The sequence below is a fragment of the Lichenostomus cassidix genome, chromosome 15, assembly GCF_008360975.1.
Source record: "Lichenostomus cassidix isolate B80296 chromosome 15, HeHo_3.0, whole genome shotgun sequence".
Lineage (NCBI taxonomy): Eukaryota > Metazoa > Chordata > Aves > Passeriformes > Meliphagidae > Lichenostomus > Lichenostomus cassidix.
The window spans coordinates 5,985,657-6,013,422 of record NC_139496.1 but is presented as its reverse complement, the minus strand read 5'-3'; the positions used below and the strand labels follow the sequence as shown (position 1 = coordinate 6,013,422).

Here is a 27,766-nt window from a genome sequence, read left to right as displayed (position 1 = left end):
GATTGCTGTGAACATTTCTGAGAGTGGCTCCAGTTACATTGGCTTAAATTTGATGCAAATACAACTTCATTCACACTTTTGCTAACACAAGCTACTTTCCTAAAAAGTACTCTTATTTAAATATTTATAGGAAGCATCAATGGGTTTTAAAACACATCCTTAGTTTGGACACTGTAAGTCACTTATCTAGGTTGTCAGGATTGGGTATAAACTGGGCTCCTAGTTTTGGAGATGGTGAGAAAAGAATTGTAGGAAAAATACTTTCTTGTACTGATGTTTCAAATCCTGCTCCCTGCCAGCAGGGAATTGTGGTTGAGCTAATCAACATGTTTGAGTCCCAATGGGTTTCCAGTATCTGAGTGTCAATGGCATCTGAAATTTAAACACTGTGGATGCTGAATTTTTTATCTGGGGGAAGGTTATGGTTTTTAATCTTTTTTAAGTGGTTCTGCTCACAGATATAAGATTTGCAGGACATTTGCAGTACTCTGGGGCCAAAGCATAACAGGAGAAAGGAAATCTATTACTCCCTCTGTACAACCTGCAGTGGAAATCCTGAGTGAGGCTTTGCTGTACAACCTCTGTTCAGTGATGATGATAATAAGTTCCTCCAGTTGTTAAGTACAGCTAATAAAGTTGAAAAACACCTTTTGAAAAATGATTAGGTAGACAATAAAGTATGTCAACTTGAAAATATGCATTCTTCATGTGATGACTGGAGATAGTTTATCACTTTATGAGTGACACATCCATTTATAAATATTTATTCTCTCCGGTGGTACTGATAAATCTTTCGAGCCTATAAGCCCATTGATACATACACAGTAATATCATTTGTCTTTCCAATGCATTTTATTTATTATTGACTAATTGCCTGCCAGATTGTAAATATGATAGGGGTGGCATTGTGCTTTGATTAACTGTATGTTAAAGTACCCAGAGGAATTTAGATCTAGCTCTGAGCAAAGACATCCAAGGCAATAAATTGTATATTTTGAAATCAGCTATGCAGTATGGAGCTGCAGCACTAGTTAAACAAGCTGAGCAGAGGCATTTTCCAGAGCAGTTTATTTTGATTAATGGGCTCCCAAAAGCCTCTTGCTGCTGTTTACAATGGATTTGCTGTAATATTTACAATAAACTGGGGTAAGTCAAGAGAGTTTTAATGTACTTCGACAGGTTACTTGCACTCCACACACCCAGGGCCAGGAGTGTGGTGCAAAGTCAAACAGGTAAATGTTCTGTCCTCCTCTTTTTGGCACACGTGGGGATTTTTTCCTGGTTCTCCTCCTTCAACTCCACTCTCAGACATTTTCTTAGCCAAATGTTTAAAACCGGCTTAACACATCTCGAACCATCTCTGTGATGACTGGAGATAATTTATCACATTAGAGCTGACACACCATTTATAAATATTTATTCTCCGTGGTGGCACTGATAAATGGGCTGAGCAGCAGGGCCATCGGCAGAGGCTCACAGAGCTGCTTCCCTCTCCTTGTTCTCCTGCTGCAAACAGCTCTGGCAGCAGCACCTTCCTGGGCTGCCAGGGACACCAGGAGGGCAGTGGCACCTCTTGGTTAACTCCATCAGAACACTTCTGGTTAGAACATACTTGTTACCAGCAGCTCTCAGGCATTCCTGTAGAGAAATTCAAGGTTTTCAATGGCTCTGAAGCTGTCGCAGCAGGAATTCTGTGATCTGGGCTGCTCTGGATGCTCACCACAAACACAAGGCTTGCTCACCTCTTGGTTTGTGTCTCTTGAAGCCATAAGGGACTAATGTTACTGTTCTGCCCCAATAAAAATCGCTCTGTGCTAGCTGGCTGTCTGAAACACGGCGCAGGATGGGTGTGTGTTGATGCTGGAGACGCCTGCCGGCACTGCCAGCCCCTCCACTCACCCCCTCCTCCCTAAAAATTGAACTAGTTTGTCAGGCTGTACTTATGCACCGTGTAATTTGACAGGAATTCTATTGTAATTAGCACCCGCTAATCACTGCCAGCAACGTTAGTTAGCTAATTGTACCTTGGGCATTCAAAACTCAAGCGAACCCAAACCTCACACAGAGTTTTGCCGAAATTGATGGAATAGCCCAATGTGTGTGTCCTGGTGAGGGATGTGGCCAGGGGGATGCCGATGTGTGCTGGTGGCTCCATCTGAGTCCTGCAGAAACATCTCTGGGGCAACATATGGGACCTGCTGGAGCTTCTCCATAACCTGAACCTGTGGATGGGGCAGGGGAAGGGTGAATTTTGCAGGGCTGGTGCAAGAAATCCCCAGGATCACAGAGCTCCAGAGGCAAAACTGACAGCAGGAGCCAGAGGTGCATACTTTCCTGACAGATGGGCCAAGTCAAGGAAGAGTTTGGCATTTCCGCTAGGGGAAATCATATTGCTCAGATTTTTTTTTTATTCCGTTTTTGACACTTATTTCTTTACAGTTAAAGAAACAGGGAGTGCCATCACTCCAGCAGCCTTTTCTCCATGGAGGCAGAATAACCCAGCTCTCTTTGATTTCCATTATGCTTTCCAGTGGATCTGAGATGTAATTAATTAATTGATTTTTGCTGCCAGTCCCCTAATTAACACTAAATAAAAATTCATGCCAGGGTTAATAGCTTTAAAGGTTGGAGGCAGAAGCTTCTGGTGCTCAGGTCTGTTGCCCGTTGAGCAGTGCATTTGGGTTATATTCCCTGCTATGCTTTTAATTCCTAATCAATTGAAAGTTAATTTTGTTCTTAACTGAAAGGGAGCCAGAGATGGGTTACTGGTTTTGTTTTATGGCCTTACAGGGCAATGTTCACAACAGTTACAGCACCACTGGGCAAATTGGCATAGCATGGCAAGGACATGATCCTGGTGTAATATGGTCCCAAACCAGTGAGATTTATACTTTGTGATCCCAATGCTGCACTCTTTGCTCTTTAGTGTACTGGAAGATTACCAGTACTTAGTATTTGTATGATTCTTCAAGGCTCTGAAGTGCTGGTTGGTTTTATGTGTGGCCAGTGGAATTTTACTTACAAAAGGTCAGGTTGTTTTTATCCATTATCTTTTACTAGACAATAAAATTGAAAACTAGACAGAATTATTGAAAATATTGCTCTATGTGTTCATAAAATGAATTATCTGAACAATCTCATTCCCTCACTGGAGCAGGAATTTTAAAATGCCTCAAAACCTAGACTGAACCCAGGAAAGGTGAGCTCCTGGATTTTGGTGATCCATTAAACCCTTGAAAACCTCCCTGTGTGAATGACAAGAAAAATCATAAACATTCTCCAGTTGTCTTAAAAAATGGAAGATAAATAAGGACGAGATTTTCTGTCTGACTGCTGCTCTCACTTTTATGCCTCCGTGGCTTTTTGGCTCAAAATCTTCCCTTCCCTGGACATGCATGGTGCAATCCTGAAGTGTGTCAGGAAAATATTCAGAGCCAACACCATGAGCAGTGAAATATAGCCATGTTTGACAAAAAAGAGCTTTGGTAAAGACCTCTGCAGGGTGGCTATGAGATGGTGTATTTACATTCTTTTCAATCAATGAAGAATTTAGTTAATGAAGTGGGATTGAAGCAGTTTGGGTAGGAAGGGGGATGTCCAGGGCAAACCTCTTGTAATTCCCATTGTTGTTCATTGTATTTGGGTAACTCCCTGAGAACATTCATGTTCAACGGGGCTTTTCCTTCTCCTAGGTGTTGCTAGCAGTACCATCCTCCTGAAATATGGAAATATTCATCTTCACAGTTTCTCTTCCATTTCCCACTGCCTTCTGTTCTCACTTGCCCTCAGGCTCATGGTGTGAGCAGCTGTGCAGCTGCTGTGCTACACCCCAGTGCCCCCAAGGTGCCTGGGCTCAAATTGGTAACATGGTGCCAAGCAGTGAGGAAATTGAGCTAAAATCCCTCCTCCTGTCTCTTCTTTTTGTCTGTTTGGGCATTTGCAGCACTGAGCAGTCTGGAAAGAGAATAGAGCAAAAAACCATAATTTCAAATAAATGCATAAAATACTTTTTTCCCAGCCCATCTCCCCTAGGCTTTAAAACATTATGGGTATTTTTTTTTAAGCTACAAGGTGGTGCAAGTTGCAAGGTGTTTGCCAGAGCGCAGCATGCTCTGTCTCAGTTGGGATCACTACAGCTAATCCCCAGGCATCCAACTCTGATTTTATCTTTTTGTTATCAACTTTGTTCTTTGATCCAACTGGAGTATCAGTTCCATTCCTTTCCTTTAATGATCTGCTGCTCATTTGCTTCTCTGTGCAATCCCCGTGCTCTGGGTACTGCCAGCCTTTAGCCCTGGCCACACTAATACATAATGCAGATGATAAAAGCCAGTGTAACAGAAAAGAGGTCCCAGGGAGAATACAAACCATGACAAAATAAGAAGGAAGCAGATGGTTAGGTATTAAACTGAAGTAATAAAATAACATCTGGCAGAATATCACACGCATGCACTGATGCCCATCTGAGGAGTGCACTGATTTAAGTAATATGTTTCTCATTTTTGTGCAATTAACACCAAAATTTGCATAGCAAACAGTGGCAGAGCAGGCAGAGGCTTCTTCTGAAAAATGCAGCCCAAATATGTCTTTCCTACAAGGAGACTGGGCATAGCAGATGCTGATGGATTTCTATACTGTGGTGTAAAGCAATTAATGAGTCATACCTTCCTGCTGGCCAGAGAACCCATTACTCTGTTTACATGCAGCCTGGCAGATGCACTTGTTTGCAGGGCTGGAAATTAAAAGATAAAGGGGGAATAGCACTTGACCACGTGGAGTATCACTCCTCCCCGTGCTGTAGGGAGCAGGATGCAGTACAGACTAGGTGGATCCTTAAAACCCCAGGGAGGTAAATCTGACTGCCTCAGTTCCTCTCCCAAATTTCCCTTTATGCGAGCTAGGGAAAGAGAAAGCTTGGGGCTGGGTTTTTCGAGGGAAGTTGGAGGGCAGATGAAATCCCCACGTGGTTGAACCAGCCACAGGCAGCAGCAGGTACCCTGCAGGCAGGGAGGTGCTGCCCTCACAAGCCCTGGCCTGCTCACAAACCGAGCCCAGCCTGATGGAAAAATGTTTGTGTTGCTGAGGAAGGGCAGTGCTGGGAAAGCTGCTGGGTGAAGGATTCCAGCAGGAATTCTCCATCTGTGGACCCATGTCCAGCCTTGGGGGACAGCCTCAGCCACCTGCTCACCCCACACTGCACAGGACTGGAGGATCTGCAGTTCAGAGACAGAGCTGCTGTGCCTGGAGCCCTTGGGGATTTTGCCTTTATCCACAGCAGGAGGTGGGCTGTGAACCTCCCCGAGGGGCTCCAGCAGAAGCACACAGAGCTGTCCTGTGGAAACACCTGATAAATCAGGGATTCACTCACCCAAAGCCCATGCAAACACCAGCAGGCTGCAGGTACAAGATTGCCAGTTTGGGCAACCTGGGCTGTGCTTCAGCCAAGGAAGCACTAGATTTCCACTGCCCAGGGCTGGGCCACACTGGCATGAGCTTCAGCATAAATGACATTTCCTCTGGGAAACCTTCAGTCTAGCCTGGAATAAAAGCAGCTTTGTTTTGGAATTCCCTAGGAAATAAAGCTCTGAAAGAGAAAACTTTCTTCTCATGGGAAGAGCTTATCCTCCATCTACCTTCTTGTCCCCAGGAGTGCAGGAGGGAGGTGGGTGGCAAACATTTATCCTCAGCTCTGCCATCCTGAAAGATTTGACCATGTGAGCTGGGCCTGGCCACTGGAACGTCCCATACACTGAATTTGCTCAGTGTAATTGGCTTTTGTGATGTCCCAGTGTGCCACAGCTGGCACAGCATTGCCTGTCTTTGCAGGGCAGCCAGGCTGGCCAAACAGCAGCAATATTCCAGGGAAGGGAAAGTGTATTCCTTTCTGTTTTGGTGTGTTCAGTGAAAGGCCTGGTCTTGTTTCTTTTGAAACCGGTGACAATAGTCTCATTGATTTCCTTAGAAGAAAGGAGTGGGAACATGGCTAAAGTTCTTTTTCTTTCAACGAAATGGAATAAAAGGGGCACTTTCAACACACCTTTATTCCAATTGCTTCTGCCTTTTGTGCAGGGGTTATCTGCTGGAAGTCTGCATCACCCCATGCACAGAGAGATCCAGATTTTGACATGAGCCCTGAATGGCATCACATTTTATGTGAGAATGTAGTGATTTACTTCCATCAGTGCAGCGTTTAGATCATGTGGTATCTGCTTTCCTATGGCAATCTTTACAAGCAGGAATAATAAGGATGCTTTCCTGGTATCTGCTCTTCTTGGAGCAGGAGGAGATCTAGGACACTAACAGAAAAAGCTGAGGGGTGAAAGCTAGAGGGGTATTTATAGGTGGGAAGAGTTATTTGTATTAGCAGAAATATGCACCACTGCAGCATCTCTGAGGAATAACAAGCTGAATTTTGCAGTTTTAGGGACCGTGATGTGAACAGCAAGCTTTTTGCAGCAGTTAATTGTCTTGAAATCTGATTTCCAAAGGCAGCAGCCTTAATTTCATTTGTTCTTTGCTGGGGATCCCATGGGAGTGTGGGCTTCAGGATCCAATAAATCAGGAGAGCAACATGCACTGTGGGCTGAGTCTCAGCCTCGCTGGGAATCTCTCTTTCCTCCTCACTGGGCTTTGGGTGGAGTCTTTAAAATGGTTAGAATAGCCTTAATTCTTTTTTCTAAGGAAGTGCTGCTGCCAAAACCAGGAAATGAATGAGTGCTCTGCCCTTTGGCTGCTCCTGCCCCCAGACCACCTCCTGCCTGCTCCAAACTGCAGAGTCCTCGGGGACATGGCAGCTCTGACCTCTGAGAAGCAATGCTCACAGGCTATCGTGGTCCCAAGTATTCCCCAAACACCAGAGCCACTGAGAACAATCCAACATCCTTCCCAGAATAACTCCAACCAGATCTGTACAAGCAGATCCCTGACCCAGGGACCCCTGGAGTCAACGAGCTCTTTCGGCTGCGGAATCTCACACTGAGCACATAACCTTTCCTTCTGCTGCCTTTCTGCTGGGTTTAACCATCCCACTGTAGTGCAAAATGGGGCTCTGGTGGTGCCTGAGGAGCAGGTGGAGGGGTCAATGTGGAAACATTTGCAGAAAAACTGCCTGTTCCAGCTAGTTTTATCAGCATTTTGCATTTCCCTGGGTTACTTTCTGAAGATGGTTTAATTTCCTATGTGATGCCTGTATTTTGCTTGCATTTCTTCTCTTCAGCCCCCCTCAGCGATATTCTGGTGCCTGCCTTCTCCACAGTAATAATAGCTGCAATATATTTAATAGCTACCCACTGCCAGCCTCTCTCAGCCTTCTCCATGGATTCCCCAAGGTACCAGATGCATAATGCATTTCCCAGCTAGAAATCAGACCTCGCCAGGATCTGCCCTCTTGAAAAAAACTCCTTCCTGGCAGGTTCCCCAGCTCTGTGGGAATCAGCAGTGTGTGCAGAGGCACACAGAGGTGCTTTCCTCTCTCTGTTTGAGTGTGAAGTACAAGGCTTGGAGCTCCATCAGCTGCTGCAGACAAACAAGGTCACCCCACACCCAAAGCATTGCCAAAATTGTGTGTCCTCACTGCAGAGTCACTGGTGGGACACGTCATCCTGGCTCCAGCCACCCCAGCCACCGAGGAGAGGAGCTGCAGGGGTGGAGCTGGGTGATGGGAGGGAGATTTTGGTGTGAGAAACAGGAAAATGCAGAAACCGGTGTAGCAAGAGCCTAATTGCAGAAAATCTGTGAAATATTCCCAGAACTAAGTAACCCAGCTAACCCAGGCTGACCTGTCAAAGGCCTGGATCTGACCAGCTTTGCACTCTATCCTAAAAAATTGCTGGATGTGAGTGCCATGGAAGGCTACATTCCCTTTAAATTTTAATTTCTTCAGGAAGAAGCAACTAATTTCATTATTTATTTGGCTTTCTGTACAGGCAAGGAATGATTTAAAGCAATTTGCTCATATGAATTCCACACCTCCTGGTGTCCTTCAGGACAGACTTGCTTTCAGAGGAGAAACTCATCAAATGACTCGATGAAGGTTTAATAAAAAAAAAAAAGGAAAAGGCCATGGTAGAGCTGGGAAATGAACCCAGGAATGTTGACTTTGAACTACATGAAACCAGTTACACTACAGTAGCATACTTGGTAGTTTTGCTTGGTTTTCAGCCACAGCTTTAAAGTTTGGCCAACAAAGTTAAGAAGTCAGGAAGGGGGTGATTTTTATTCTTCAGATGAGAAGACTGAGAAATCTAAAAGCCTGGTGCTCACAATAACTTATTATTGCTCTTTTTTTGATGGAGTGACTCATATAGCACACAGCTTCAGGAGCAGGTTTGGGGAAAGCTATAGCTGAAAACACAGCCAGCTGTAAAAAGCTAGCCATTTCCTACACAGCATCTACTTCAAAAGAATAAAATAGATGTCTCCTCTTTTCTGTCCAAAAAGTCACTGCAGAAGCAGCTTTCTTTTGTTATCTCCCAATAAATGTGTCTCTGTAATAGTGGAATTTACTGCTGGGGGTGTGTGTTTCTCACCGCCGCTTCCCCTTACAAAGGAGCTAATCTATCTTGTGCTGGGAGAAGGCAAATGATGTCATGTTTCCTGTATTTCAGCCTCCTTTCCAGCTGCTGCAGAAAGGCAGGGCTCTAGGTAAACATTTCCCTCTGTAGAGCAGTGTGGGAGCTGCTGGGCTGGGCTGGGCTGGCTCGGTGCTCCAGGAGCAGAATGAGGGTCATGGCATTTCTGGCACCTCCACGCCAGCCTGGGGTGGCTTTTCCCACTGCTTCCCCCTGGATGAGCAGCCCCAGCAGCATTCCCATCCCCTGTGCCCTTCTCCATGGGGCTGGGAGCTCAGCAAGTCGGGGCACTCAGCCTTGGCACAGCCCTGTGCCCAAAGTTTGCCCAGCACTGCCTGGACTGGTTTTCCTTCCAGCCAGACAGCCCTTGACATTCATCAATGCTAAACTCACTCTCACATTTTAATCAACGAGATGGAGAAACAACTAAACAGGAATGCATAAGCAAGTCTGACTTCTTTTTTTTTTTCTTTTTCTTCCCTTTCTATCAGCTGTCTAACAAGCCCAGGATAGCACCGCCTGCGTGCCGAATTCGCCCAGGCAATTATCACCGATGCAGATTGAATAATTATGCATGCAAAGGCCCGTCTGGTACCTGCCACATGCAATGACTCAATCCCCGTGCAGGTGCATGTGGCTGCCTCCTGCCTCCTCCTGCTCCTTCCCGACCACCTGGGAGGACCCAGCTCTGCCCTGCCCTGTGTCCCTTGTGTCCCCAGGGCAGACACTGCGCCATCAGCTCTCGAGGGGTCCAAGGAGACTCCCTGGCATTCTGGGACCCTCTGTGGCTGTGAGGCTGTGGGTGGTTTGGAGATTAAACCATCTTCAGAAACCTTCTGCTGCAGGTTTCCCACTAACCCCACTTGCTGGAAGGAAGGTGCAGCCCAAAGCCTGGATTTTCCCCATTGCAATGCCAACAGCCCTTCCTCAGTGGATTTACCCCCAAAAGTGCTGTCCTTTTCCCAGGATTGCTGCCTGCAGCCCCATGGCTCTGCTGCCTGCATTTTTCCACTCTGTAATTCTGTCCTTTGCCTGTGCACCAGCAGAATATGACTTTCTTCATATATTATACCTTGAGTGCAATACAAGAAAATAAAAATGAGTAACAGCTTGTTTCCCAGCCCTGGATGGAGCAAAAATTTTGATGAATGGGCAGACTACTTGCATGAAAAAGAGCATGAATAATTTGTAATGAATAATATTCAAGTGTTACCTTTTTTTTTCCACTCATAAATTGCTTGCAAATTTTTTCCCCCCCGAGCTGTTAGTCACCAGAGCAAATACAGAGCAGCTTGTTGGAAGCATTTGTTTTCTGCTGCTCTGAGCTGTGGTTAGATGTGCTGGTCACTCTGATGGATGGGGAAACTCATCCTGGCATGTTTCTTCGGTTGACACTTTGTGATTCCCAGGGCTTTGCATATATTTTTTGTCACAAGCAATGGCAGATGCTGAAAAAGTTGTTTGTTTGCTACTGTTGGTAATTTATAAATTATTGCTTCCACAGGTCTCAGCCAATACTGGAGCTTGACAGAGACCTGGGTTAAGAATGAATTATTTTATGAAAAATATATGTAGATCTTTATGCTGCTGGAGAGGCACAGTTCACCATCTCCCCCCATTTCCCTGGAGTTTTGCTGGTAAAATAATAACACCCCTATCTTTGTGGAGTTTTGTGGAGGTGGAGGGTGAGGCAGGGAGAGATGGGCCATGAGTGGGGTATTCCTCACTTCTGCCACTATTTCTCCTGGTTTTATTAATACATTTATCAATACATTTATTAATAAATTCGCTCTTCTCACCTGCTCCCATGTGGAGTAGCTGGGAGTTTGATTTCATCTTTCCACTCCCCTGCCTGCCATCACCTTTGAGGAAGGACACATGATGCTCCTCAAGGGTAAGCTCTGTCTCTCTCATATTTTTTTGCCTTTCCTCCCACCAGGCCAGTGTGGGACAGGCTGTGAGGAGGTGGGAGGGGTGTCCCCACTCTGTCCCCCTGTCCACCCCTGGCAGCTCAGCTCAGCCCAGGGGAAGGACAGAGGTAACCCTGTCCAGTGGGGGTTATTTCCATGTCAGCTGTGTCTCACCTGACGTTTTCACTTTGAAATTGGAATGCTTGTGAAGAAAACCTGTGCACACCTGTGTAACCTTGGCCTGGCTCCTCTGGGTAAACTGAGGCCAGGAGAGGGTGAGGAATGTGCCAGAGGTGTCAGTGTCCTGCCCAGGCTGCCCTGCTCCTTGTTCTGGGCATCAAGTGGATACTGCAGTCTGTTATTTTGGGATCTCTCCCCCTCCTCTCCCATTTTCTATTCCTTTTCCACTGACCTAATCAGCTGGAGTACTTTCCTGTTTTCTTTTTTCCTTGAACTCAATGCACTATGAAGGAATGACCTCTCTTCCATGCACATGATTGCATTTTAAACTTTAATAGCTTCCATACCCTTTTCTAGGAGGTGCTCTCTCACTGCACTCACATTCAGGGAGCAGCCAGGAGATGATGGCAAAGTACAGTCTGGGTGTCAGATCTTCTTTTGCATGATGGACGCTTCAAATTTAAGCTACATTTCTTTCTAAGCTGAACATATGTGAGGTTGAGGTTCATCTGACAGAGTATTTATTGACATTATGCAGCTGTAAAGAAATCTGGTTTGCCTATGAAAAAACTGAGCGTAATGTAGTTAATACTAATTAAGAGATATGTTAATAGTGCACAGTGATTTCTTAATAGCCAAGAGAATAGGCTTAAGGAGAGATAGAGAAACACACCCACAAACCTGCTTTTGCTCTGTCACAATCCCTCCTCTGAAGTGCAGAGGAATGTTTGATTTCTGGGTGTGTGTCTGGCAGTGGAAACCAAAGCAGTTGAGATTACAACAGTTCTGCTTATGCTAAACTGGATATGGGTTTTTAAGAATGTTCCAAGTTTAATAACTGATTTCCTCTTAGCACTTCATTACTGATCATGGCCTCTCTCGAAGTACAGGGAGATGGCTTGGATACATGAGCAATGGCCTGGGAAGGGTGGTTCATTAACATAGATCCCAAAATGGAGAAGTTAGAGCCCAAATTGCTTCCTGGCTGTGAGAAACGTGATTAGCTCCTGGATGGATAGCTCTGTTATGAACTTTGATGTGACAGTAGCTGTTCAAAGTGGGGGAGAAATGGATGTGTGAGAAGTCTGCAAAAATCCAAATAAGGGCTTTTAGTTTAAAGATGTTGTCTCTTTCTCTCTTGTCTCTACTCAGAGGTAATTAACTACACCTAGGACAGGGATGAGCTGGAATGCAGCTTGCAGTGGATAAAATGCTGGAGAGGTGGGCTGCTCCCCACAAACCTCTCCAGACCACCTCTGACCACCAAGCTGGCCTTGTTTCAGACCCACTGGGCTCAGTGGCATCCCAGCCCTGGCCAGCAGCCACTGCTGCTTCTCCTTTTACAGCTGTTCCCTGATCACCTCAAAACAGTTCAGCCTCTTGCATTCGCTTTTGATGTAAATCCAGCTGGGAGGGCATGCTGGGGTGGGAAGTGAGGATGTGAGCAGGAACCCCACCTTCCAGTGGGAAAACACAGCACAGGGTTAGCAGCAGCAAACGATTCTCTGTGACCTCTGCTTCCTCTGCCATGAGAGTTTGCATTGTGCAGCCATGAATCCATAATTCATTCCCACCCACCGGGGAAATGCCCTGCTGGCACGGCACAGACATCCCCAGCCCGGCACTGCAGGAGGAAAGGAGGTGGTGACACACGATTTAAAGATACACAGCCCTATAGGAGGGATGTGGGAGGGGAATTCTGAGTGGGGATGGAGCAATATGCCTGTTTGGCTGGATTCTTTGCAACTTTTTTTTTTTTAAGGCAAGCATTCAATGCTACTGATGGTTTTCCATAATTTCAAAACAGCTTTACTGTGGCTGCCAAAAATTCCAGTGGGGTTGCAGGGCACAGCAGCTCTCTCTCCTCAGGGTTTGTCTGAGGGATGAGCCCTGGCCAGTCACTGCCAGCCCTGCAGATGGGATAAGACAGAATTTGGAGAAGTACTTTGCAAATCTTCACCTTTGGGATGCTCATGTTTAGCTCAGCTCTGACTTTTTTTTTCTTTGTAGATAAGAACAGACTTCAAGAAGGAATCATCCATCCCAAATGAAGCACCACCAGGGCTCATTCCCAGCTCCCCATGGCAGTCACTGCCTTTCCCAGCATGGTCTGTTGTGGTGGTTGGGATGCACTTGTTAGAGGAAGCCTGGAGAGGTCTTTGGTCTTTCTCCCTCTCCTGAAACAGGAGTAATTCTACCCTCAGACCTTTCCTGATGGGCACTTGTCCAACCCACACTGAAGGACACCCAGAGAGGAGAATTCCCCTTGCCTGCCCCGCACAGCACATAATGGGAAGCAGTCCATGGTGTATTCATGGTTTCTCCAGATATTAACCTTAAAAGGTGTCAACTGAAATTCCTTCTTTTTCCCTCTGCAAATTGGAAAGCAGAAGAGCTGAGTCACCAATTGAGAAGACATTTCTCAAGGTTCTCAGGATGCTCTGCCATGTGATGTTGGTGTCTCTTGTTGCTGGAGGAGCTCCTGTGTCACTGCCAGGCCTGGCTGAGGATGACATTTCTCCAGTGGCATTGCTACAGCAAAGGCAAACTGCCTGCTCGGTGTTTGCTGCAGAACAAGTAAATCCTCTCTGTTTGGAAGCACCCCTGTCTGCACTGAGACCTTGCCTTTGAAAGGTGATAATGTGGAAAACATCCTGCTAGGTTTTGCAATGAAGATCTATTTGCATTTGTTACCTGGGAGCTGTCCATCATTTCTAACACCGTGACTTCTGGGTGACTCTCCCCTGCTTCTCTCTGGCACTGTGTGCCAGCTTTGTGCCAATAATCTTGGATGACAGTTATCAAGGTCTAAATTCACCCCTCATTTCTGTTATATATTGCCTGTGATTTAGAGCCACTTAAATATATATTGCCTGTGATATATAGTCATTTAATTGTCTTGTTCCTCATCTGTAACATCATACTGCATTTTTCCTCCCTGTCATCTGCCTGCTCTCCGTGGATCAGAGGGTGGTCCAGGCAGGGCTCTCTTGGGTGCAAGAGTCTCAGCAGACTCTTTGGAACTAATAAAGTACTTTAGGTGATTAAATTCTGGATTTGGAACTAAAGATGTTTCAGTTTCCCCCAGTTCACTGCTAACCAGACTGAAAGCTTCATGAGTTTTTCTGCAATATTTAAATCCCAGCTTCTTAACTTGACTGATTTTGAGAGAATTTTGGCTCCTGAGTTCTCTGGATGTTTTTTTTTGTCTTGTCTTTTGAAAGTACATTACTAGAACTAGTGCAAAAAGGATCCCGAGAGAGATGTCCTCAGATGGCTGGAATCTGTTATTTCTTCAAATACAAAGAAATTAGGGCTGATATAATGAATTTCTCCAGGCTCAACTCATCAGTCTTATGCAAGGGGATGGACCTGTGCAGAGCCAGCTTTGAAGCCAGGAGAAAAGCTGCTTTTTCTGTTCTGGCTTGGAGCAGAGAGTCCCTTGGAGCTGGCACTGTCCATACAAAAACTGAGTCTCAGCAGTTTCTTTTGGACAGCCTGCTGCTGTTTGTGGAGTTTGTATCTCAATGAATGTTTCTTAGCCTCCACCTCCTCCTATTCAATTTAGAGTTCAGACTCCTTAAAAATCCCTTCTTACTTGTTGGCTTTTTTTTTTTCTGTGGGGAAAGGGCACTTGTGAGACAATGCTCTCAACTGGAGATTACACAGATTTTTGCATGTTGGTGCATGATAACAGGAGAGGTTCCAGCAAGCTCCAATATGTAATAAACTGCGAAGGCATGAATTGCATATGATTAAACCTTTGATGGTGGGCTGTTAGGAATTCCCAGTGCAACATGCCATGGCTGCCTTTTACATCAGCCCTCACAAGAGCACTCCCAGACTCGTTGGCTCCAAGGGGTTAATTATACATTATGGATTAAAACAATGAAGGATGCTTGTTAATACACAAATCATTGCCTGGTAACCCTGGGTGACTCCCTGCTGCCAATTTGCAACTCTCACCTGGGGCAAGATAGGAAAAGCTTGTCATTTCTCACCCCTTCCACTCTCTTTCCCTCCTCCTTGCTGTGTTTTTTTTTCCCCATCTGCAACATCAATTTGCTTGTCAAGGTAGGTGACAGGTGAAAAGCCTACCTGATTATTGAAATTGTAAGGTCAAAAGGAATTGAATCCACCTGCCATGGATGGCAATTTACAGCCAATGCTGGCCCAGGCATGCACAGATGAGGGGCAGGTGAGGCAGGCAGAGGACTCCTGATGAGAGTGATAAAGCAGGGGCTGATGAAGAGGGTTTGGGAGGAGGTTCTGGTTCCTCTCCTGGGATGAGGTGTCTCAGCCCTTGGTTTTCAGTCAAATATTGGTGGGGGAAGCTGGATGATGTCCTCTGAGGCACCAAAGAGCTGCTGATTGTTGTCCCCTCTGTTTGCTGTTTGGACTCCAGAAGCCTTGAGTGTCTTTTATCTGCCAGAAGCCAGTGCTGACAGCAGAGAGGTGAGCTGAGATAATGTGTTTGTCTAAATGTTAGATACTAAGTGGACATACTATGCCATGAGGAACACCTCTAGAACTTCTGAGCTCTCTCCTGGTGCAAAAGCCTTTAACAAGCTGAGTTAATATCCGTAAACCTGGGATGAAGTTACTCTTTCAGCAGTGGCAGACTCTGTATTTTTGTTCTTCTAAGTAGTAGTTGGAATGAAATGAAATGAAATTCTGGAAACTCTCAGCTGCTTCTGTGTTGGTGTCTGTGTTGCTCCAGTGAGAATGAATCGAGTGCCAGCGTGTGAGAATCCCAGGGACGAGCTGGGGAGCAGATATTAATCTTCTGGAAGTCAAGCTAATTGAGCAGTGATGGTGTTTCTGCGTTCACATCCTCACATAGCAACTAATCCCTGCCAGAATCCTGGCAGAGCCTGTCTTACAGTCTTTTTCCAGACTGAAAGAATATTTGATGGCTTAAGGAAGGGGAAAAAAAAGACCAAAACCACCCACCCAACTGGGGGGCAGCATATAGTAAATAAGACTGTGACCTTATCTGGAGTATTTCTGTGCACTGAATCTAGCCAAGGACTCTTGAATAAAACAAACCTGAAGTTTCTAGGCCAAGTAGGTTTTGAGATATGGCTCCATGATAAATTGTTAGAGGAATATTTCAAAGGCTGAATTGCACCTCATTTTTCAAAGTCCCATATCTCGCAAACACCTTGTCTGATCTGCCACAAACTTTGTCAATAAACTAACCCCTGACTATGGATTGTGTATGCAAAGTTTTGAGCAAAAAAAAAGCTGCACAAATCTTTGCTCTTATCGTAAGCACCTCCCTTCCAGGATACATCTCCTTCTCCCCTAAATATTGGTGGAGCTTTTGGGGTTACTTAAAAAAAAATAAATCTGTAAGTTACTGTAAGACCAGTTACTGCTGAATGGAAAGGCATAGAGCTTGCTATTTTCCAAGTTCTTAATTATGGGGAACGTGGATAAATAGGAAGTTTGAAGCTAAGTACTATAAGGTTTCTTTATTTTGTTCATGAACACCAGAAGAGTAAAATTAGAGCAAAGGAAAAAGCAAAGGGATTTGAGGCAGCAGCAATGAATAAGTCTAGGACTTAGTGCTTACTGTCATCCTCCATAACTGTTATCCATAATTATTAATCTCAGGGCATTATGGCTCTCTGGCAAATGTGTTCTTAGAAGAAAGGCTTGATAAATCTATGCTTCTATTTCAGAGGTGTGATAAACACTTTATTTTTTTGTTTGTTTTTTCCCCCTTTGTCTACTTGCAAAGATAAACCTTTTCCGGTATTTGCATTTTGCATCCATGAGGGAGTTAACAACTACTGTGGCAGCACTATCCAGTGACAATGAGACAATGACCCTGTATTTCTAGTAATTTTTTGCATGCTATTATAATGGTTTCAAATTATTTTATCATTTAATAACAGACTAAAGGAACTTTGCATGTCTATGCTTATGATCATTATTGTTTCCAGCACTGCTTTCTTCTAGTCTTCCTTTGGCTCCTAAGGAGATAGAGGAATCATAGACTTGATTTTTTTTATAGCTACATCCTGCCTGAAGCCCCTCAGTTTTTCATGGGTAAAAATTCAATTAAGTTTCACAAAATTAACAGTTTCTCAGACTTAGATATTTAATCCACATTCTTCTGTGTGTGATGCTTGTAATAAATTTACAAAGAAATCATTGAGGAAATAGCCACTTCACTGAAACATGAAGCAGGAATTTGGGATGTTCTCTTTTAAGATCTCAGTAATCTGTTAATATGTTTCAAGTCAACGTTGCTAAAGAAACAAAAGTAACTGAGTTGTGGAAGTGTTTTCATCTCCAATCAATTATTGCAGCAATTGTGTTAACTCTCAAATTGAAATCCTATCCATCCTCATTACACAGATATAATCAATAGCAGTAATTTAGAAGTTAGGGAATATCTTCATTAATAGCCCCTGCTAAGTGGGCTTTAAAAGTCATTGCATTATTATCCAGCTATTATTTTGTCACAGTATGAGATTTAAAAGTAATTTTTCAGTGTACTGCTATGCCTTTCTAACCCACACCAAGCTGATAAACACCTAAGAAATCAGTGAATAAACAAGCACCACTTAAAATGCTTTTTTTTATCAGACATTATTTTCTTTTTCAAGCTGCTGCCTAATAGCAGCACTTCTCAGAAGAGCCATCACGCTGCATTTTTTAAAAATACTATTGTGCTTTTTTGTTTTGTTTTTTTGAAGTGTTTCCTTTGCTTCCAGCTGAAGCTGCTGGGCTAACCTTGTCCCTGCTGATCCTCTCAGGTGGTGCACCAGGTGTGCAGGAGAGACACAAATACCACTGATTGGAGATGCTATGGAGCAGATCCAGGCTATAAAACCCTCTTGATGGGCAATGTCTGGGCAGCAGACTGGGCTGGAATAAATATGTGTGTTGTCAGAGATCAGGGCTCTCCTCTGTGCTGCTGAGGTACAACTTCCTAGAGGTAAAAATCATGGGGGAGCAGAGAGGGAATATTGCTGATGAGGGCTTTGACCAGCACTCTGAGGCTTGCTGTTTCCACCCAGAAAAATGCCTTCTGGTTCCCCTTAGGCTGCAGCAGTCACAGAGTGACCATATGTGGTGGCAGAGGGGACCACGCTGGCAGGGTGCATCTGGAAGGTTGTGTGGGAAACTGTCCTACACTGCAGTGAGATCCAAGAAAAGCCCTGATGGAGTGAGTGTGTGGTTTGCAGGGAAAGCTCTGCATGAGTGGGACTCCAGTGCTGGCCCCATCCATCACAAGTCATGGCTCTTATCTCTGCAGTGTGTAAGAGATATGGTTTATGAGAAAGCTCTAGGTGATTATTTGTTTTTCTTCTCCTCTGCATGTGTGTCAGGAGTTGCTTGGAGCGAGCTTTGTGTTTGTTGGTGGCATGTGAAACAGTGTCTTCCAGGAAACTTCAGAAATATTTTATGAAGTGCAGTAATAAAAATATCCATGTGGTACAGCCCATGCAAAATAACACTTTTGGCTTGGAGCAGTATATACAGTTTCTGCAGTGCACACTGCTTCCACGAGAAACACTTGCAGATGGATTTCATCTCCCTGGTATTTTAATATCCATTACTCAACCCCAGAAAGCTTTCCTGGGGTGGGTGTAGAAGCAGTTATCTGTGACAGACCCTTCCAGCTCGGATCAGGGCTGTCCCTGCCAGGTTGCATCCAGCACAGAGCTCCTGGCTTAGCTCCTGGAGATCCCCCAGCAGCCAGGCTGAACCCATTAACTGGGGGCTGTGGGGCCCCTCTGTGGGGCTGGAGCTCCTGATGGGATGTGCAGGGCTGAGGCTGTGGGAAAACTGCTCCAGGGCTGGTGGGAAAATCCTGCAAGGGAGCCTTTGCTTCCTGGGAGGACTCTACAGAGGGATGGTCTGGACCACCTTTGAAGAGGAAAAGATTAGAGTGTGCTCAAGATGTATCAGCTAATTAATAGAGCTCTGATATGGGGTTTGCTTTGCAGCTTCTGCTGCTGTGCTCTGTGAGGAGTTTGCTACACACTCGATAAGGATCCTCCTGTGGCAGCAAGAACCAGCTCCTTCTGCTGGGCTTTTGAGGTCTATAAGGTTTGACAGGATATGAGCAAAGCTACTGTGCCCAAAGGACAAACTGGGCACTTGTTCAGGGCTGGCATTTCTAGATCTGATGAGGGATCACATGCAAATTACCCGTAATGAATGTTAATTACTGGGAGAGTACATATTTTGCTTGATTCCTTTTTGGCAGCTTGTGCAACTGTGTTTTTATATACCTGCTACTTGAAACGTTTGATTTAAAAAACAGTAATCCTCTGTAATTACAATTGCTTTATTAAAGGTTGCAAGGCTTATATGATCTCTGTAGTAAAACTTTATGAATTCTCTCTAGACAGTGATCTCCTGCCTCTTGCTCCAAAAGAGCAGTGCAGGGTTTGCTAACCACTCATGGATTTATTTGCCAGCCTTCCCCAGTTTGGATGCCATCTTTTCTAGTAACTGGAGATCAGGAGGACTGAATATTTTTGCCCAGGATGTCTGTGGGTGGAAGCCCAATTGTCAGCTTGGCTTAGTCTTGGTGATGACAGTGGAGGTGACTTCCCTCTGCACAGGTCAGCTTCCCATGATTTGCCTCATGAGCAGCTTGGGCATCAGCTGAGTTTGAGCCAAACTGCAGAGAGATTTCCCCTGGTGCTGGGCATGGCCTGGCAGTGCAGTGCATCCCTGAGATGCAGAAAGGACCTGCTGCTCATGGTGCTGTGGGGAGCAGGAGGGGCTGAGTTGCCCCAGAGTACCTTAACCTCTAGTGAGTGCCAGGGTGCTGCTTCCAGCTCTGCTTTCATAGTTTTTGTGGCATTCCCAAGCCATAGCTGTGCTGTAAGAGCTGGGATGACTCAGCTGGTCAGATAAGATGTCTCACAGTTCAAGTCCTTTTGTGCCCAGACTCAAAAGGATGATGAGGCTCAGGTTCCCCTTTGGGGTACAATTGCTGTACATCATTACCTCAGCATTGTGGGTGGGCAGGAGGAAAGATCTACTCTCAGGAAAGTTCTGCTCCCATCCTTCCAGTACAGCCCCTTCTAAAAAAGCCCAAAGTGCCCCAAACTTGCTGTTTTTCTGTTTAACCGTGTGACCTGAGAGCGCCCCAGCTGCATTGGCTTAACCGGGCTTATTTCTGTGGTCTCTTTGAGCAGTTATGTTTCCTTTTCATAACTCATCTGGAGGAACATCTGAGTCTGTGCAGCTCTCTGTGGTGAGCCTGTCCCCAGCAGCTCTGCAGACAGGTCACGCATTGTGTTTGGCAGCACTGGCCGTGCTGAACATGCCAGCCCCAGCAATTCAGAGCCCTTGTGCCCATTTCCACTGCAGCTACAATCGCTGGCTCTGGGACAAGTTTCCTGCCCTGACTCATAGTTGCTGAGTCATTTTTAATTTTATCTCCTTTTGAAGGGAAATGGCATTTGGTCTCAGGTTTCTTTTGTTATTATTTTTAACATGTGGCAAGGTTTAATAGCTTTTGGTTCACACTTTATTTTTGATATTAACACTCTTCCAGTTTCAGGCTGGCAGCTGCAACAGCACAATTGCATGTTGGGCTCTGAGCTGGGGTAACTTGTTGGAATAACTACTGGAGTGTTTTGATACAGCAGTTCCTGTCTGTCCTTCCTCATCTCTGGCCTATGATAGATGATCTGGGAAGATGTATAAAACCCACAAAATGATCTATCCCAAATGTGTACTCAAAGGACTTTTTTCTTTCCCCACAGCAGGAGCTTTTGTTTCCCTTATGTTCTTCTGTGCTTGTTAATCAAACCAATGTTTGTTTGGGTTTTCATTTTAGCAACATTGAGATTTGTACAGGTTTGCTCTTAAAAGAATTACCCAGCTCATACACAGGATCTTCAACATGCTTTGATTTATGACAGTACTGATGGTGAATGGCCTTCTCTATTGCCAGTTGGGTGGGAGAAAGCAGTAAAGCCCTGCTCAGATGAGCCTTGCCTGGTGATTTGGGGCACTGTATTTCCATGATGCTGTGTTGCTGTCAAAGAATGCAGTGCTGGAGCTCAGCAAGTGAGTGGAAACACTTTCTTGGTTCAATGAACCCTGCACCAGGCACATAAAGCTCAGTCGCTCCAGGAAGCCACCGTGGAATTTACCTCTCTAGTTCAACATGGTGTATTTTTCAAATGGCAGCGGTTTTCTTCTTTTTGTTAGTGTTGGAGGCATAAGGCACTGAACTCTCACTCCCTTTGGGCTTGTAGCTGAGATAAGGTGTGTAGGTTTTACTGTTGCTCTCAGATAGTAGGTAAACTGCTCGAGATGCTTAAAATGGGAATATGCTAAGTATTCAGGAGTGAAGAGCCCTGAGCTCAAGGGAAAGTGTTTGGGAAGTGGAATAATTCAGCGAGTGGCAGAGCCAGAGGCTGAATTCTGCCCCAGCTTTAGCGCAGAGTGTCTGCGGGGAGGATGAGCAGCAATGGTACAAACAGCAGATGGAGGGGAGCGCAGATGGCAACAGCCAAGGTGAGGGCATGTGGGGGTGAGAGGACAGCCTGGCTCCATCCCAAGGGACTTGGGTGCCTCCCAGACTACCCTGAGTTGCTAAAAGCCTGGCTTGGCTGCCAGCTTCCCCCTGCCTAGCTCCAGGGAGGGGGCTGGCGGCGGGTGCCAGAGCACCGGTGCCGGAGGTGGGAGCAGGAGCAGGATCAGATCCTGTCTGCGCGGGGATCTCCCACTGCTGCTCAGAGCCTTCCCATCCTCCGGGACTGTAATGCTTTGGAAGGACCGTCCCTGTGATTTGCACAGCGCCTGGCTCCCGGCCAGCAGCAGCAGCAGCTTTTCTTTCCTGGCTAATCGCTGATAAAACAGGAAGACCTTGATCATCCCTTTTGACATGAATAACGATGTTATCTCCTGTGATGTATGACCCAGAGCCAGATAACGTCCTCTGGCAGGCCTTTTTTCTCACGAGATGTAAAATACAATGATTATGTTACAAGGGGGAGATAAAGTGGCACAATCTTCACTAGTTCAAATAACTAATTGAAGCAGGAACTAGTGGAAATGGCTTCCTTTGTTCCCCAGCCATTGTTGATATAACAGTGCTTATAATGAAAGCTGAAACTGTTGCCCTCTTTTTCTTTTTTTTTCACTTCTCTATTTTTTTCCCTTTTCAACTCAAGTGCCTTCAGTTCTGTTTCCCTCTCCCTGTTTCCCTGGGGGAGCTGAGGACAGCGGTGATTTCTAGCAAGGGATCCTGTTTTCCAGCAAGTCTTGTGTGTGAGTGTTAGGAGGATGAAATCAATAAGTAGCGCTCATTCTTTGTCTTCTTTGTCTCCCTAGAGGACTTTTGAGAACAGAAAAATTGAGACCAGTGCTCTCTAAACCATAATTACACTTTTTTATTTTATTTGCTTTTTTTTTTTTTTTGAAAGCAACAAACCTAATTACCTGGCAGGAATGGTGGCCAGGGATATATTGGTATTTCAGTGAGTGTACAATGCTTACCACAATTGAGTTCAAATATTAAAAAAAACCAAAAACAATGAAACAACCCAGCCCTAAGGCAGGCTGGTGTAAAAAGCAGGAAGGGTAAGAGCAGAGTTTCACACAAGGAGTGGTGCTGCACAGTTGTGGTACACAATGAGTAAAGGTGTTGGGAGGTTGCAGAGCTTGGCTTGGTCACTAAAAAAGGTGTGATGTATTTCCTCCCAGCTGGGGCAAATGAGGCTTTTTGAACCAAAATTGGCTTCAAACATGAAGCATTAATTCCTTGCTTTAAAATTCCTGAACATATTCCTTAAAATGATTTTACAGTGTCCACACCACACAGAGGCCAGCATGAAATATGATTATTAAATATGCAGGTTTGCAGCTGCGGTGGGGCTGCACTGCTGAGCAACAGGCTGTGCTCTGATGACTTGATAACCTGCATAGATGAAGTCAATAGAGATGGATCCTATCATGTGGCAGAGATACGCAGAGAATTTAAGAGACTTGCACACATTCCTAGATGACTGTACCAATATTGTAAGGAAATTAGACTTCAGCTCTCCTGATGCCATTACAACATCAAAGGTCTACCTGATGTCTTTCAGAATCACTAAACTTTAATCTTATCAGTATTCATTTTATGGTGCTTTTGGCACAACATCTGACTCATTCCAGCTCTTTGTCCTTGGATTGTAGACTCTGCAAAGGCAGAGGGTCTGCAGTTGGTGCTCCCTTCTTTCTTGGATCCAGTCCTGTACAGTTAAACTCCCACGAGTTCCCACCACTGCAGTGGGTTCAAACCCTGTTGGCAGCTGAAGTTATGCTCCCAAAATACTGCAGAAGCAGCGTGAGGAAGCTCAGATCAGGGCACCTGGGTGCTATTTATGACTGAGCTACTGTGTGACCTTGAGCAGCTCCTGCACCTATGAATCACAGCCCTGCCTCCCCAGCTGCCCGCGGAGTGGGATGGTAACACCTACTTCATTTGCAAGGGTATCATGTGGTGCCATTTTGCCACTAATTGAATGTAGGAAAATAGTTTTTTTCCCGTCACATAAAGGCTGCACTGCAATGGTCTGACCCTCCCAATGCTTCTGTGCAGGCTGGGAGTGTGGCTGAACTCGAAGGCTTCCAGAGGGTGCTTTGTTCCCTGTAAGTGCAGGAGGAAATATTTGCAGAATTGGGGACTGCTGTGAAAAGTTTTATGAGTTACCACATGGCCACTGTGCAAATCAATTACTGTAGTAGGCCTGTAATGAGACTAACCCACAAAACAGTTACTGATTCTACAGCAACTTGAGCAGATGCCAAAAAATGTGGCCAATAATTAGTGAGGGCCTGACAGATCCAGGGCTCCTCAGCAGCATTTGCTCAGTGCATGGCTCACAACACAGCTGATCCTGGAGATGGTCCTCCTTCCGAGGTCAGATGAGCTGTTGTTTTTAAAAATATTTGGTTTGTGTCAGTCTGTTTTAGAAACCTGGTTTAAAACCTTTCAGGTGTAAGCATAAAGCTTAAAAGCTTTTCCTCAGCTCCACCCTTAAGAATGGGTTTAATCCTTTTAACAAAGCTCTGATCTGACAGTTTATTTCGCTCTAGGCTTTAGCTTCAGTGGTTGCAGCCAAAACCTGACAAGCTCTTCTTGTTAATTCTGAATGTATTATCCAGTGACAAATGTATCTCCCACTTATATGTGACACTGAGAATGAAATGCATATGATCAAATTTCTTATAGCTGGAGTGGGGCTGGTTGTTAAGAACATCTCCATATCTTTGCAGTATGACAGTCAATCTAAACCCATTCTTTTTCAGCAGCATATCTCAGCCTAGTTTGGGACACTCATGATGGGTTGCAATCTGCTGCCATACTCTGCAAAGATTAAAGAAAGGCTAAAAATAAACCTGTCACTTTCCCTGGACACATTCTTGTGAAATGCAGAGAGATACCTCACTAGAATGCAGAATAAATTCATATAGAAATTTTTCTGCTGTTTTTTTTTATGGACAGATGGAGTCAGTGTAGTTTCTGATTCTTATTTCTAAATACAGTGGTGTTATGTACAGCCTTCCACCTGAAAGCTTGTCTTGGAAGCCAAAGAGAATAAAATGGATTTTTACAATAAAGCCAAGAAAGTTCTTAATTCTCTTAAGTTTGCCAATATACAGGATGCACGTAACGTATTTAATGAACTCTGCTCAGAAAGTATTGGCATGATGATGAAATTTATTTTCTGGAATGTAGTCTGGGCTTTTCTTTCTTGTAGATGGGGCTTTTCTTTATCTCTGTAGGACTGGTAGTAGCACCTTAGGAGGAGGATGACGACTGTGTGCCATGGATTGAGAGCCAGATCTGTCTGTGTGACCCCATCCTGCATCTAATCTCCCTTCAGCTAATCTCCTCTTCCTGCACATCCTCTGTGTGTTTGACTGGACCCATAACTCACTGCTATTTGCACCCAGTGCTTGAGTTTCATCACTGTGCTTTCCCGAGGCTGGTGGCAGCCAAGGATGCAAGGGATCAACCTCATCTCAGTGTTTATCTGAAAGCAACTGCATTGTGTCAGTGACTGTCCCATTTCCTCTTCCCCCAAACCATGTGAGGAGCTCTGTGGCTTTTGCGAATCAATGCACGAAGTTGAAATGCTAATGCAGGATGTCTCTGGGCAGCCCTGGCTGGTGTCACCGCAGTCAGAGCGCGAGGGTGAGGGAGAAACTCAATTTCCTGTTAAATTAGCTCGGCTGTTGCTCCAAGAAAGGTGGAATTTTAATGAAAGTGCTTATTAATGGATGAGCCCAGAGGGAAGTGGGTTTGTGGTGAGGCCTGAACTTTATAGGGAAAGCTTTACCTCATAAAAGGCCACAAAAGGAGCTTACAGGCCTGAACGCGGCCTGCTCGGGCTCTCACTGCTTATACAGGGGACAGTCTTCCTTTTCCCATAAAACATGCATTAAGGGTGCCAGCTAAGTTGGTTCTCTTTTATATCAGTCACAAAAACAGTAGGAGGTTTAGTTCCTGTCAAACTTTATGGGCCATTTACAAGGAGGCCTTCCCCGAAGTATTCCGCAGGCCAAATAAAAATATACAGCACTGAAAAATTTTATAACACAATGCACGAACTGTTGTGGTGGTGGGAGAACATGTTCTGGAGACCTCTTATCCCTTCCCCTGTGCAGAGGAATTAAAATGGAATTTTAATTATTGTACCCTTTATAGGTTTTTTCAGTTTCAAGTGTTACTGCAGTCTCACGGTTGCCTTTGGGAGGGAGAGATTGTGACTTTATACAGAGATGAGAAAATGTGATAGAGGTGCAGTTTCACTGTGCTGGTGAGGAGCATCTGCCCTGCAGAGAGATAAGGAACAGCACAGGAGGTGGGCAGTGATGACTTGCAGGGTTAGAGGGCTGTTGGAGCTGGGTTTGATGTCTGATGTGTTTGGGCATCCAATCTGGGAGCTTGGAGATTGGCAGAGAGAGGCACTTGAGTGCCTGTTGAGCTCAAAAATTGGAGTTCCCTAGAAAAATCTGCCTTAAACTGGGGCTTTGGCTCATGCTGCTGTGGCTGTGCTGCTGGGGGGTACTTCACCCTCTTACTTCATTTTTCTGGTCAACAGAGGAGGGCAAAGGGAATCTTTGCCAATCTTTCTCAAGCTAGGAACAGATTAAATATTTGGAGAGGAGCAGTGTGGCTGAGCTTACAGTGAGAAGCTCTCTAACAGGAGTAGCTGCAGTTCCCAGTTTACAAATTGCACTTGTGTTGGGGAGGAAAGCAGCACCTAAAAACCCGTGAGGAGAGGGAGCAGCTCTGGGGAAGGTTTTTAATAGACGCAGGCTGAGCGGGGCTGCTTCCCAGCTCTCTCTGTGAACTACTGAACTCTGCATCTCAGTGCTGAATTCACCACACCAACAGCTTTACCGGAGGAGTGAAACAACAGCTTGCTTCCATGGGAAGGGAGAGGAACAACCTACCCCTCAGCAACCAAATGGGCAGCAGGCAAAGATGCTCTGGAAAAGGTTCCTCTCCCCCTCCCTGTTCTCACAGCCCTGCTCGGCAGAGGTCGGGGTTCAGGCAGGAATGCAATCACACCACTGCTGCTTCAGATTACACCTTTTGATAAAAGATTAACAGTCAAACCCCCTCGCTGACCTTACAATATGAGAAGTGCTGTTGTTTTGGTAATTGGTTTTTCCCATGAGGGTGGTCCAGCAGCGGAGCTGGGGCCCAGAGGGGATGTGGGATCTTTATCCTCAGGGATGCTCAGGCTGAGCTTGTGTTTGCAGTGATGCTGGATCAGTTCTGGTTCAAAGCCGAGTTATCAGACAGGACACGGCATTGAAATGAGGCACTGAGATAAACTGAGCTATAAACCAATGATCTCGATAATTTTGCATAACAATGGTATTACTCCCCCTCCTCACAGACCTGTGGCTTCACGACTTTGAATCAAAGTTTTGCAGAAGATCTGAATGCTGTAAAACACACAAATATCCAATTGGTTTCCAGTTTGGGTGTCAGGCTACACCAACTAGGAAAAATACCAACTAGTAATGTAACACAAAAGACATTGTACTTGAGAAGTGACTAACCAGAATAATTTAATTTTTAATTTGTTGTGGGTAACATCAAAGTAGCAAAAATGTTGTTAATTTTCTTGCTCTGAATAAGCTGTCGGCTAACAGGGGGGTGTGAGGGAGGGAGGTGCCTATTAAAGGCTTTTAATTAAGTGAAAGTGTCGGTATCAGCCAAGGAGAAAGTACTGCCTTTTATTCTCTCCTAAGTGGTGTTTGGTTGAAGCCATGTGGCAACGCCCTGTCTGCCCGAGCCCTGCTCAGAGCCGGAGAAGTTCAGGGTGTTGGTTAAGGGATATTTGCAGTGCTGTTGGGGCCGCAGCAACTCTTTTATTTTTAATTTTTTTCTGATTTACAGCATATATGAATTGGATGATAAATAACATTACGACCTAGTAGATTTCCTGGTGAATACTCTTCCTGCATGTCAGCTGGGTGCACCAGGGCTTGCAGTGGCCCTTGCACAGCATCTTCCTCGTGGGGAAGAATAGTCCCCTTAATTGTAGAGCATTATGCTGAAAAGGGACCAAATAACTCAAGGACCTTAATTTTGCAATCCTTACTCTCACAGTTGGCTTTGTTATTAAAATGAGTCCAACAGAGTAAAAAAATGCAACAACAAACAAACAAAGGAAAAAACCAACCAGACAAAACACAGCTCAAAACCAAGCTGAGCCACCCCAACCCTCCAAAAAAACAAACTGCTGCTTTTACATAGGAATTATTTTTAACTTTATTTTCATTTTGCTAAAGTGTCTGGCAAAACTATTTGCTTGTCAGTAAATTGCTAAAAAGTTGTTCTCTGCTGGCAGAATGAGTTTACTTTTGAGTGTGTGTATATATAGTTTAAAAAAACAATTGGAGAGAAAAGTTATTTTTCACGAAAAATAGATTTTTACTGAAGGAGTTTTTTCATCACAAACACTTGTAAAATTTGAGTCTTTGTTTGCTGAGCAGATTTATCAGGCTTAGGGTCTACTCCTGTGAGCAGAGATCATAGGGTCAGGTTTTCCTCTGTGACTCATCTCTGCTGCCCACAGGAAGCAACACCTTTAAGACTCTTGC

The 27,766-nt window shown here is 45.0% G+C and overlaps 1 long non-coding RNA gene across 1 annotated transcript in view; it reads left to right on the top strand.

Moving 5' to 3' along the window:
* Window positions 1-27,766, top strand: part of LOC146430261 (uncharacterized) — a 115,447-nt gene that overhangs the window by 28,963 nt on the left and 58,718 nt on the right. Inside the window, exon 4 of the long non-coding RNA XR_014855310.1 lies at window positions 12,671-15,115. This is a non-coding gene — a long non-coding RNA (uncharacterized LOC146430261). The remainder of the gene's footprint in view (window positions 1-12,670; window positions 15,116-27,766) is intronic.